General features: G+C 54.3%; 1 pseudogene; it reads left to right on the top strand.

Annotated features, from left to right (window-relative positions):
• Nucleotides 1-10,473: 10,473 nt before the first annotated feature.
• On the top strand, nucleotides 10,474-11,508 carry LOC146813819 (beta-1,3-galactosyltransferase 2-like; annotated as a pseudogene).
• Nucleotides 11,509-13,037: the final 1,529 nt, after the last annotated feature.

Genomic DNA, 13,037 nt, shown 5'->3' with positions numbered 1-13,037 from the left:
ACAGGCGCGGGGCACGGACACGAGGAGGAGGCACAGAGGTTGCAAAGGCAGCAAAAACAGAGGGGCACACAATAACAGAGCACAGAATCAGGGGCACGCAATAACCGAGCACAAAATCAGGGGCACGCAATAACAGCACGAAATCAGGGGCACGCAATAACAGAGCTCAAAATCAGAGGGGCGCAGTCAGTGGTACAGAAGCAAGCGGCGAGCGAGGGGCAGGGGGGCACAGAGGAAGGAGTGGGCAGACAGGCAACGCGGCAACAGGTGCAGCGGAACGAACCTTAGGCCACCACTGGCCACCAGGGATGAGGCGCAGGTGGAAGCCTGCGGGTGGTGGAGGGCCTCGAATCACCGGCGGCAGCAGAGACAGCGGGGGTGACGGCGGAGCTGCAGCGGGGGGGAGTGACCTACCAGGAAGGCCAAGGGTCGCTCTCCTCACCGTGCAGCCACCATATATGGGTAGGTGGGGAGGGAGGAGCAGCTGGGAGGCGGGAGGGGAGCGAATGGGTGCTGAGGGGGCGGGGCCGCAGGGGAGTCAGCGGCCGGGACGAGACCGGCAAGGAGACCGGCGCGGGGCACGGACTCGAGGAGGGGGCACAGAGGTTGCAAAGGCAGCAAAAACAGAGGGGCACACAATAACAGAGCACGATATCAGGGGCACGCAATAACAGAGCGTCCGTGTTGTGAAGGTTGGAGCCTAGTGCATAAAATCCACTTTCTCTTCCACCTTCATATGACCAGTGAAGTTCCCCTTGAGAGCAATACTGCTCCTCATATCGCCAGAGACCATAGACCAAACTTACCTGAACTCCTCCACTGTCTGACCATTTCCAGATATGTTCATTTATTAGGGCTATTGTAGGTTGGCCCCATTTCTGAAATCCAGTGTGGATTCCAATAGATGAATAAATGAAACTTTAGTGTTCAATTAATTAAAATTGTTACAATATTTTATCAATAAACAAAGGTATGTTTAAAATCACACACAATTTTACTATGGCTGAAAGACGTTAAAAACGATTAAAATAGAAAAAGAACTATTGCTAGAACTATTATCCTCTCTAGCAGGATAGTGTTGTGCATGGAACCTGAGGAAAAGTTTTTTCATAGTCTCTCTTGCTTGATGGCCGATTGATTGCTTTTATGTCACAGTTTTCTGTTTTAGTGCGGCCCGGATTGCGTCTATAAATTTCTCTAGACGGGCCACGGTTTGAGTTATGTTAACAGAGAAGCACAGTTCTGAAACTTCTCTGCAACTTTGAAGGCCATAAAACCTACATATGGGGAGAACCAAGCACTGCTGCTCACTGAGTAACTTTGGGCAGCAGCACAACAGGTGGAGCCAAGATTCACGGTGGTAGCCGCAGAGTCGACAGGCCACTGAATTGTCCTGCCGGGCCCAATTTGAATTAAAATCCATGATAGGGAGAGCGAGGAGTCTCATGTAGATGATCCTTCCCCGAACCAAGGCTGTCAGAGCTTGCTCAAGGTAAGGCTGCGGTTTTCCCATGATATATGAGGCATCCAGTGAAGAAAGATTGAATTGGTGATGCAAACCTTCCATGTCCCTTTCAAAACATATTCTCTTGGCCTGAGTGTTCACTGTTCTTCTCCAGGCTGTTACCGGGATGTCGGAGTTGTGCAGATTTTGGACATCTATATCCAGTAATCTAGTGGCTGCTGCCAACTGCACCTGCCATGGAGAACCCTCCTCTTCAAAGATCGTTTTAATTTGCCCTTTTAATGACAGTACTGGGACTCGCATAGTTCTGATATAGTATTTTAATAGATCACCTGAGCAAGTAATATCCGGACAGGTGAGACCCAACTCCAGTCTTACTCTTGCTCTCCTGGCCTGTCTAGGGAGAGCTAGAACTTTTTTATAAGCCAGAATTTGAAGGTTCGGGAGGAATTTGTTAAAGGCACCGGGAAAAACTAAATGGCCATAATTGAGAGAGGGCACTAATTTTGCCTTAAGAACTTTCAAAATTGGTTCAGCAGTTGGACTGTGAAGGCTTTTTACGGAAAAAATGATGCCAGCAGCTTTCCTTCTCAGATATTTCAGGTGGGCTGTTGGTTTAGCCCCTTCCGATAGCCAGAGGCCCAAATAATTGTAGCTTATGCTTGTTTTGATTTGCAGGGCACCAAGTGTGCGGTCTTCTTTTGTGGATACTTCCCGAAAATGAGTATCCTGGTCTTCTGCTGATTCACCAGGAGTTTGTTCTGTTGATTGTCTCCATGCAGAGCATTAAGGGCCTTCTGTAGGGGGCGTGGCTTGACGCGCGACCAAGATGGCCGCAAACCTGTAGAGCTCCGTCTCGTTGGTGCCCTTATCCTGGGACTTCTCCTGCAAGGGGCCCCTCCTGGGTGCTGTGAGCTGAGGCGGAGGCGGCTCATTCACCCCCCGACACATCGGCGTGGCGACCGACACGCGAGGCCACCGAGCGGACAGCTGAGGCCGTCTGCAAGCTGCGACCGGCGGCTGAGGGGTGAGGCTGGAGCTCCGCGACCGGCCGTGCGTCTGACTGCACACCGCGGCTTATTAAATGCTCCCTGGGCCGCGGCGGTTAAGGCGCCGGAAGTTGCAGCAAGGCGGCGCAGTGACGATCGGGACCCTGAGGCGACGCTGCGAGTCCGCAGGGATCCAAGCCCAGTGCACACGCTGTGACATACCCGCAATGGAGAGCTAAACGGAGCGAGAGGTGACCCGCACTGAGGGTGGTGAAAGCAGTCGGCCTTGGGCGGAGGACATCTTGGCTGGACATGGCGGGAGCGAGGTACGCCTGACGCTCCAGCCGGAGACATTCTGTGGTCCTGAGCTCGCCAATGCGTGATTGCCTTGTTGTGGAGGGAGAGGTGCCGTGCTCCTCGTTGCGGCGCCCGACTGCCTGCCCCACGGAGACGGCTGCGGACCCGGGGAGCGACCCTGACCCGGCAGTGCCTGCACCCCTGGACGCTCGACCTCTGTGGAGGACTGCTGCGGAGGTAACGGGGAGGCCAGAACGTGGGGCGCTGCATGGTGCCCGCCGATAGCGGATATTTCCCACGCTGCAGGTTCTGGGAGAGCGGCGATCTGTGTTGGGTCATTGCTGGGGGCTGACTGGAGGTGTCCCGGCGCCCGTCTACCGGCAGCGGAGGGGGGGGCCCCGGCTGTGCCTCGCTGCGGGGTGCGGCGCCGGCAGGATCCGGGCCCCTGGAAGTGGAGGTCCACACGTGAGGGAGTGGGACAGCGGAAGACCACGTGGGAGTGTGGCGAGTGGACTCAGGGGGCCGCGGCGGTCCTGCGCCCTGGGAAAGTCGTGGGCTGCGTCGTCCAACCGGAGGCCGCCTGGTGGATCGGGTCGGATTTGGACATCTTCCCCACCCCCACACCCCCCTTGTTGGGGCTGTGGACCCGCGGGTGTGGCAGTGAACCAGTGGCGACGGCGACTTTGAGGAGGGAAGACCCGCTAAGACTGAGCTAGACTTGTCCACTGGTCACCTAGACTGCGGGCGGATGCCCACTGCACAGCAGCTGGTCATGGGCCGGCTGCGCAATGCCCCGAGGGAGAGCCAGACACCGGCAGCCGGCCCAGGCCAGGTCACGGCGCCTGGAGACTCTGGCGCGGCCCCGCACACTGAGCTGCTGGCAGCTAAGCTGGATTCTGTGCTGGCCGCAGTGGAGCGGATCGGCTCCTCGCTCGAGCAAACAAGATCATCACTGGAGGCCCGCATCGATAAGGTCACGGTTGACTTCACATTGCTCCACGCGGATCACCGCAAGATGGCGGACAAGGTGACGCTACAGGGACAGACTCTTCAGGACGTACAACCTGTCGTAGCCACCCACACGGCCGCCCTCCAGGACCTAATTGACCGCGTCCATGCCTTGGAGGATCGCGTGGACGATGCCGAAGGACGTTCACCGCACAGCAATGTGCGAGTGGTGGGCCTGCCGGAGGGGGAGGAGGGGCGGCAGCCGGAGCACTATGTGGAGGAATGGATGCGCAATCTGATAGGACCCGAGAAGCTCTCGCCACACTTCATAGTGGAACGGGCCCACAGGGTTCCAACGCAGTCTCGACCTCGACCCTTCCTGTTTAAGCTCCTTAACTACCGGGACAGAGATGTAGTGCTCCGCGAGACCCGGAAGATGGGTGACATCACCGTTGGCAGTGGGCAGGTACAATTCTTCCCGGACTATACCGCCTTGGTGCAGAAGCGCCGCAGTAACTATGTGGCGGTAAATCGCCGCCTGCGTGAGCTGGAGATATCATATGCCCTTCTGTTCCCCTCACGTCTGCGGGTGGTCACCACTGACGGCACCCGCTTTTTTGATACTCCATCCGAGGTCTGGGACTGGTTAGAGGACACTGGGTGCAGTGATGGCCCGCGACCACAGGGCGTGGACGCGGCTCCGCAGCGCAGCAGGAGGTCTCGGCGACGCAAGGGGAAAGGACACCGGCGAGAGGAGGGGCGGAGCCTGAGGGTGGCCCCCAGCCCGGAGAGGAGTAGAATGGAACGGCAAGAAGCACTGGCAGCGGTGGCTACCCTCGGGTCCCCGGACAGAAGGAGAGGAGAGGCTGTCCGGGAGCAGGGTGGACTGGTGACCAGCGGCTCCTCTTCCCCATCCACCGTAATATCGGACGACCAGCTGATGCCACTGGTCACCCCGCAGACATCGGACCACGTAATGTAGAGCATGGACGGGGGGGGAGGTCGGGGTCATCACAAAGGGTACTCCCCAGAGGCAGGTTCTGACTCTTGCAGGTTGCCGCCGCTTGGCCCAGGCCTGCGTGGTCGACGGAGTGGTGAGATATGGACAGGAGGGGACTTGTTATTGGATCTCTGGGGGGTCGGCGGGGAGGGTGGGACGGGGAGGCGGCCGGGCTCATGTTCCCCTGTAGCGGGGTGGGCGCCTGAGGTGATAGACGTTCACACCCCTGGGATTATGTTGTGGGGGTCACGCACTCCCTGGGCTTATGCTGCGCCACGGGTACGGGAGTCCCTTGCACCGCATATACACAGGCACCTTTGTAGGGGAGCACACACGCAGCGACCACCACTCGCCCACCCCATTAGCCACAATTAGGCTTAGTTAAGTATTGTGAGCATTGCCTCATGGTTTGGACGAATACCCGTAGAGGGGTTCGCCCTGGTGGTTACCTTGGCCTGTTTGGTCTGTTTATACGCACGATTGTATGCTTATATGTTGTTGTTTTGATGGGTTATAAATGCAGCTCACTACATAGTCAAGTGAAGGCCCTCTGCCCCCCGCCCTGGGGCGGCGCCCCTAGCCCCCACCACAGATCTACACTTCGGCTTTACACATGGCTGTTACAAATGTAGTCACGTGGAATGTCCGAGGTATGCATACGCCGGCACTTAGGTACTCAGTCTATGCATACATGCAGTGACACGCAGTGGCCATAGCTCTCCTGCAGGAAACGCACATGACGCCGAGGGAATTGGGCAGGTTGCGCATGCGCTGGAGGGGGCAGGTGTATGGTACTACATGTTCGGCGCACGCTAGAGGCACGCTGGTATGGGTGAGGGCGGGTACCCCGTTTGTCTGCTTGGAGGCGCTGGTGGACCCGGAGGGGAGGTACACCCTAGTACACGGGAAGATTGATGGGCAACAGGTGCTATTGGGGTCCCTTTATGCACCGAATGTAGAACAGTCCTCCTATCTGGCCAGTCTGTCGGCGGTGCTGGCGTCATACGCCTGCCTTCCCTGGCTCCTGGGGGGAGATTTTAATTCCGTACTCGATGTACACTTGGACCGGTCCTTCCCGCCCCTACGTGGCACACAGGTGGGGTCGAACGCCAGAACCCTGGCCACCTGGTTGTCACATTGGACTCTGATTGACCTGTGGCGGAGCATCCACCCGGACGACCGTGTGTATTCATTCTACTCAGCGGTTCATGGCCTCCATGTTCGGTTAGACAGGTTGGTGGGCACCCATCCAGTGCTTCCATGGGTGATTCGGGCGGAATATATGGGCCGGACGCACTCGGACCACAATCCCCTCATCCTGGGGCTTCGGTGGCGGCCGGAAAGACCTCCGGTTCCGACCTGGCGCCTTCAGACGGTAGCCTTGGAAGATTCGGAGTTTCGTGCCTCCCTGGGTACAGCGATCGAACAATATTTTGACCTTAATGAGGGCTCCACTGATAGTGAGCTGATGGAATGGGACGCCCATAAAGTGTATATTAGGGGGCACTGTTTAGGCGCGACATGGAACATTCGTAGGCAGCTGGCGCGTGCTCTTGCCGCCCTGGAATCCCGCCTCATCTCATATGAACTACTTGGGGAGGGTGGAGGTGCGGACTCGAGTTGCTTACTGGAGCTCCGGGCACGCCATGCCGAACTTCTGGACCGCTGTCTTAATTATGCGGCCCACTCGGCTCGGGTGCACGCTACGTTGGATAGGGCCGGGCGACTCCTGGCCTGGCTGATTAGGCAGGAGACCACTCGTGCCCCAATAGGTGCCATTGCTGGTCCTGATGGCACGCTGGTCCACACCCAATGGGAAATTCACCAGGCATTCACGGCGCACTATACCTCTCTGTACCGGTCCACGGGGCGGAGGCGAGCGTGTGACTTGGATGAGTTCTTGGAAACTGTGGAACTACCCGTGGTCCCAGAGGAACATCATGCATCCCTGGAGTGCCCCCCCACAGTAGACGAGATAGGAGATGCTATCTCCTCTCTGGCGACAGGGAGGGCGCCGGGGCCGGACGGGCTTCCGGCGGAATACTACAAGTCCTACCGAGAGTCACTGATTCCAAAACTCCATAGCCAGCTGGGGTCCTATCGCCCGCACGCCCTCTTCAATACGGACTATAAAATCCTGGCGAAGATACTGGCGGGGAGGTTGGCGCCGGTGGTACCCACACTGGTGCACAGTGATCAAAACGGCTTTGTGCCCAAGCGCAGCACCTCTCTCAATTTGCAGCGGTTCTTTCGAGTAATGGCGGAGAGTACCCGGCTCTGGCCCCGGGCAGGCTGTCTGATCTTGGACCTGGAGAAAGCCTTCGATTATCTAGAATGGGGGTACCTGGTGACCACGCTGTCGCGATTCGGACTGGGGCTTGGCTTTCTCCAACTAGCGGCTCTCCTGTATAAGGGCCCAACGGTGAGAGTGCGCACTGGCCCGTATGTCTCGGACCCCATCAAAGTCAGCCGTGGCACCAGGCAGGGCTGCCCGCTGTCACCCCTCCTGTTTGCGCTCGCAATGGAGCCGTTGGCAGCGACGCTCCGTAGGGACTTGGCGGATGGCATTCCGCTGGGGGACGCGGTACACCAGGTGTCCCTTTATGCGGATGACTTCCTAGTATTTGTTAGAGACGTGTCTTCTATCCCTGCGGGGCTGGAACGTGTCCTGTCTACCTTTGAACAGCTCTCGGGACTCCAGGTGAATGCAGCCAAATCCTGCCTATATGCATTCAGGGACGACACTCGGGACCCCGAGTACCATCTAGGTGGGGTACGAGTGCAGTGGCAGCCGGACACCTTTCGTTACTTGGGAGTCCAGATCTATCGCCGGCCGGAAGACCTGGTGGAGGGCAACCTGGGACGAGCCGTGACGGCGATTCGGACTCAGATGGCATTCTGGAGTACGCTTGCCCTGTCGGTTACTGGCCGAATAGCGCTAGTCAAGATGGTAGTGCTGCCTCGTCTGTTGTACTACTTTGCCAATCTGCCATTGTACATACCGGCGTCTTTCTTCACAAGCCACATGCGCTCCCTCCGGGACTTTGTATGGGGAGCGGCACGCCACAGGGTCGCGTTGCCCAAACTGTGCCTCCCCGTAGGCCCGGGCGGGCTCGCAATGCCCTGTCTTGAACACTACTATTTGGCAGCACAGTTGCAATGGGTGGCCCGGTGGCTGGCGGACAGATGTCGGGAGGACACTGCGATGGCAGGGAGCCCTCCGCTAGCGTTGGCGGAGCTCCTTCGGATCTTTCACCCGACGACGGGTGCTTTGCGGCCCGCGCCAATGCTGTTAGCGGTGGCGTGTAAATGCTACCGTAGAAGTCTCCGGCTCACCAGTACGAGGCTCCCTTATGCCCCGGCTATACCCTTGGAAGGTTCCCCTTGTGGCCGGGACACGCTTGGGGCCGCGGAGCTGAGGGACTGGCATGCGGTTGATATCCACACCTTAGAGGACCTATACCGTGAGGGAGAGCTTTTGCCATTCGCGACCCTCGCGGAGGAGACGGGTCTAGCGCAGGGCCAGTTTCTCCGCCATCGGGCACTGATGGCGACACTGGCAGGTCACTGGGGAGACCTACGGGAGGAGCCGGAACAACACTTGGTGATGCAATATCTCCATGTCATGGGCCGAGGGGGGCACCTGATTAAGTGGTTTGCCGCGGCCTTACGCGCACACACGGCGCCAAGCCTGGGGGCATTACGCGAGAAATGGGAGGCGGACCTTGCCCGCCCCATGGAGGATAAAGAATGGGAAAGGGCGCTACAGGGGCCGAGGAAGGTGCCTAGAAACATGAGATTCTGCCAAATACAATTCTTCGTCTTGCATAGGGCCTACCTAACGCCTGCTGCCATTAATAGATATTTCCACCGTGTAGATGCAAGCTGCCCCCGTTGTGCGGAGGTTGATGCTGATCTGCTTCACATGTTATGGGGTTGCCCGGAACTGAGTACATACTGGCAGGCGATACACGGGATGCTCCGTAGGTGCACGGGACGGGAGATCCCCCCTGAATGGCCAACTTACTTGTTGCACCTCTTTCGTAGGTCACCCCCGGTTAAGGTTGCCTCTCGTTTTATAGATTTGGGGATCATAGTGGCAAAGCGACTTATCACTAAGCGCTGGAAAGCAGGCGCTGTGCCGCATGTGCGGGCGTGGCGCGGCTCTTTTCTGGTCTGGGCCAAGGCGGAGGAGGTGGCACTTCGGAGGGAAGCGGTGCTGGGCCTCCGGGTGACGCCAATCGCATCCCAATGGGGAGAGATGCTGCAGGTCCTGTTACAGTCCGATGGGGTGGCCCTGGCGGGGGACGGTGGTGAGCTGCAGGAGCCACGTTAGACGCAGGGGGGCTGTCCGATCTGACGGGGTGTTACGGCGCTGGGTATGCCTGATTCAATACTGATGACAATGCATGCCGTGGCTCAGATACTAGTAAACATGACATTCCTGGGGGTGGGGGCCGGGGGAGGAACTCGACGGGAGTGGGGTTCGAGGGAGAAGGGCATCTAGAATTAAATTTGAGAGCTGCTGTTGGATGTTGTTTTAGTTGTAATGTTGTAGAAGGGACTGTTCCCCAGTTGCAGGATGGGTCGTTCAGCGATGTTTGAATATCGGTCTGGGGGTGCACTGGGAAATGTACGTCTTTGGCAAAAGAGACTGCGGCTTGATGCTTTCCGCTAGTGATGTGACTGCAACACCAAGCGTGATGATAGCATTCCTTACAGACTCGCAGGCTACAACTTTAGTCAATGCTAAACGCCACTCAATTGGTGCAAAATGTCATGAGTATATGTGATGTGTTCTGAGACTTCACCGTGCACCAGTTGTAATTATGCACTCTGCCATTATGAGGTGTATTGTACGATTCTCGCTGCAAAACTTAATAAACAGATTTCTAAATAAATTAAGGGCCTTCTGTAAGCCGGTTCTCGTGTGGTCCATTATGACAATGTCGTCCGTATACTGGAGTATGTGAAGCCGCACATTCCCCAGTCTTGGAAGCAGTAGACTTGCCCTCTCCAGTGCTTTCCCCAGGTCAGCTGTATACAAATTAAAAAGTATAGGGGCAAGTACGCACCCTTGTTTTAGACCGTTATTAGTTGGTACCTTAGCGGTAACTGATGTTTGACTGATTTTAATACGGACCCAGGTCCCCTGATATTGAGAGATAATAGCCTACAGCAGCTGTTGGGGAATTCCCAGAGAATGCAGTTTTTCCCACAGCTTCCCTCGATCAACCCGATCAAAAGCTGCACTATAGTCCACAAAACAGCATAAAAGAGGTAACTGTGATGGCTGGGTCGCGCAGTTAAACAAATGGCCCTAAATCCTGTTTGAAAAAGGGGAAGGATGTTGTTATCTGTTGCCCAGGCTTCCATTTCTTTCAGAAGTATTCAGACATATGCTTTCGCTTCAACATCTAATAAAGCAATTAGCCGGTAGGTTCAGTGTGGATTCCATTCTAGGTAGCTATAAGGAGGAGCATGTTTGCAGAGAGTGGTACCCTCAGCTATAGTTGTACTAGCAACATACCCTGCCACTCATAAGAATATTACACACATCTTAATGGTGCAAATGCCCACTGAGACCCATGCTGGAGCTCATGGCGATGGCCACTGCTTCAGGGTGTGTGTCAGTTTGTTTTTACTTCAATCAGTCATGGTCTTTCTTTCTCTTTAGATCCTGTGGCCCCCATGTATTTTCTGTGTTTAACACTCTGCTTCTTTTTTCAAGGTAAGGATTTTGTGGTTATGGTGCCCCTGCCACTTTTTCTAGAATGATATGGAAAATACAAAGGAAGCGACAATTCAATCTAAGGTTCATAGTTTTTGTATTTTTATGCATTTTCTTGATCTCCGTGGTTGTTTATCTCAAAGAAGTTTGGAGCAATGCGCCGGATCAATCTCCAACCTAAGAGCAGAGGACAGAAGCAAAGTGGAGACTTTTCACAAAGCAGAAAAAGGCACCCGCTTGTACCGCCATATGCCTATGACTACAAATTCACCATCAATCAACCAGACAAGTGCAAGGATGGGGCACCATTCCTGGTGATGTTGGTCATTGTCCAGGGAGAAGACCAAGTGACAAGAGATACGATAAGGAAAACATGGGGCAATGTAAGCGTTGTCTCCGCGGTGTCGATTGTAAGAGTCTTTGTAACAGCGATGTCTCCTCATTACAACCGCAGTGTCCAGCTCACACTCCAAGAAGAAAGTGATTTGTACCACGACATTATTCAGCAGGATTTTTTGGACACGTAAGATACCTTGACATTTAAAACTCTGATGGGGATGGAGTGGGTGGCCAAATACTGCCCCAAAGCCAGCTATGTTTTAAAAATAGACAGTGACATGTTCTTGAACGTTGGCTATTTGGTTCACAACCTTCTAAAACCTGAACTGCCAGCCAGAAAAAATTACATCTCAGGGCATTATATTCCAAAGTTTGCGCTAAAACGGGCCAAAAGTGATAAATATTATGTCCCGAAAGAGGTCTATGCCAGAGACTTGCACCCTCCATATGTAGCGGGCCTGGCTACGTGTTTTCTGGCGACATGGCCAAGAAGATCTGCGATGTCGCCCAGATTGTGCCGCTGGTCCTCATGGAGGACGCTTTTGTTGAGATCTGCCTGAAAAAGCTGAATATAAATATTACTGTCTCACCCCAATACCTCTTCAAGGGGCACAAAATAAATTACAACCACTGCCGGTTCCACGCACTCGTTACAGCTCACCACTACAGCCCAGCGGAACGTCTGGTAATGTGGCAGGACTTCACGGCCAACCGCAAATGTCCCAGTAACAAAAAATAGAGAAGGGCCGTGGACAATACTGACAATTACACTCCTTCTTCAAGGCCTCGACGAATTTCAGTCCGTAAAATCTAGTGCCTTAAATCTGCAGAACAGCGTCTGAGGCAGTGCTTAATTTGGGCCGGAGCTTTCCGGTGCTGAGCCCCGGCACTTAATTGGTTTCCGGTGCTCGGCACCGGCACCTAATTGTCAAGACCACACTTAGGGCAGTCTGCCACAAGGTGGCGCTGCTCATGTAATTTGGAGATTAGCAGTATAACAGTGTTTAGGAAAACAATATACATTAAAAAATTACTAATACCTGCCTCCCCAGCCATTTCTTTAGCTTTGGGGACCTGGAATAATCTGAACTGTCGCATTCACATGCGAGAGAGATGGTCAGTAGTTGTTTTGGCAGTGGTGACAGGGGCGATGGGTGGTGCAAGCTGCAGTGGCCTTCTGGTCAGAGCCCTGGCACTTCATATTTTACAAATTAAGCACTGCTCTGAGGCACTTGATTTTTTTTAAAGCCCGTATTAGTATGAGATGCTTGGTAAGCTGGCAATGGTCATTAATTGGTAATCTGGGCTAGACAAACCCCTAGGTACCTGGTTGTTAAGAGTAATGCACCCCCAACAGGTCCATCTTCTGATATTCATATAATGTACCCTCTTCCCCTTTGGTTAACGATAGGCCTATGTTTCATACAAGGATGTTTTGGGAGGCTGGTGTTCTCAATGTGGGACACCCTTTGTATTGAATCCTGAAAACACCCACGCGTTGTGTATTAAGGAAAGACTCACCACGAACCTCCAGTGGTCCACACAAAAGAGCAAAGGTCCCAGTTTAGCACATGTCAACCCACGATGTCTGGTGTGATCTGGGCAGGAATCGAGGGTACACGCGGGTGGACGGCATCCACCCACTATTTTCACAGGGTGAACGCCATCCACTCTGCCAAAAATTTGGGCCCCACTGAATGGTGTGCTGAACTTGTTGTAATTTCCAAACACCGGGACACTTTCAGCAGCGCCTGCACATTGTCTGCTTTCCATCTGCAACAAGCAACAACATGCAGGCAGGGATGGGGCTTTCTTATTTGAGACTCCTGCTGGGTCCATAACAAAGGCCGAGTTTGAGGGGTCATCAGGCCTCCTTTTGTTCGAGTCCCTTGGCTGGGAGCAGCCAGAAGCCTCACACCTGATGCAAATGAAGCGGAGGGGAAACAAAGACTCACACCTTGTTAGCACTTAACTCATACTTGAGAGACAGCTTTTCACTTTGTTCAATCCCTGTTTAAGAGATTTGCATGCACTGTAAGAATGTCAGATGTGTTGGTCTTTCCCAGTATTTACAAATTGCATTTATATAGCGCTTACTACACCTGAGGAGGCGTTGAAATAGTTTAAGTACCGCTATTGTTTCTTGTATAGCCCTACTCATTTCAATGCAGGGTGTCAGAGCGCTTTACATCAACATGTGCATATTACATGTACAATAAATCATATACGTTTGTGAATGAATGTACAGGATGTGTTAAATAAAACTGG

Source organism: Triturus cristatus, chromosome 6 (assembly GCF_964204655.1).
Source record: "Triturus cristatus chromosome 6, aTriCri1.1, whole genome shotgun sequence".
Taxonomy (NCBI): Eukaryota; Metazoa; Chordata; class Amphibia; order Caudata; family Salamandridae; genus Triturus; species Triturus cristatus.
This window is presented reverse-complemented; position numbering and strand designations above follow the sequence as displayed.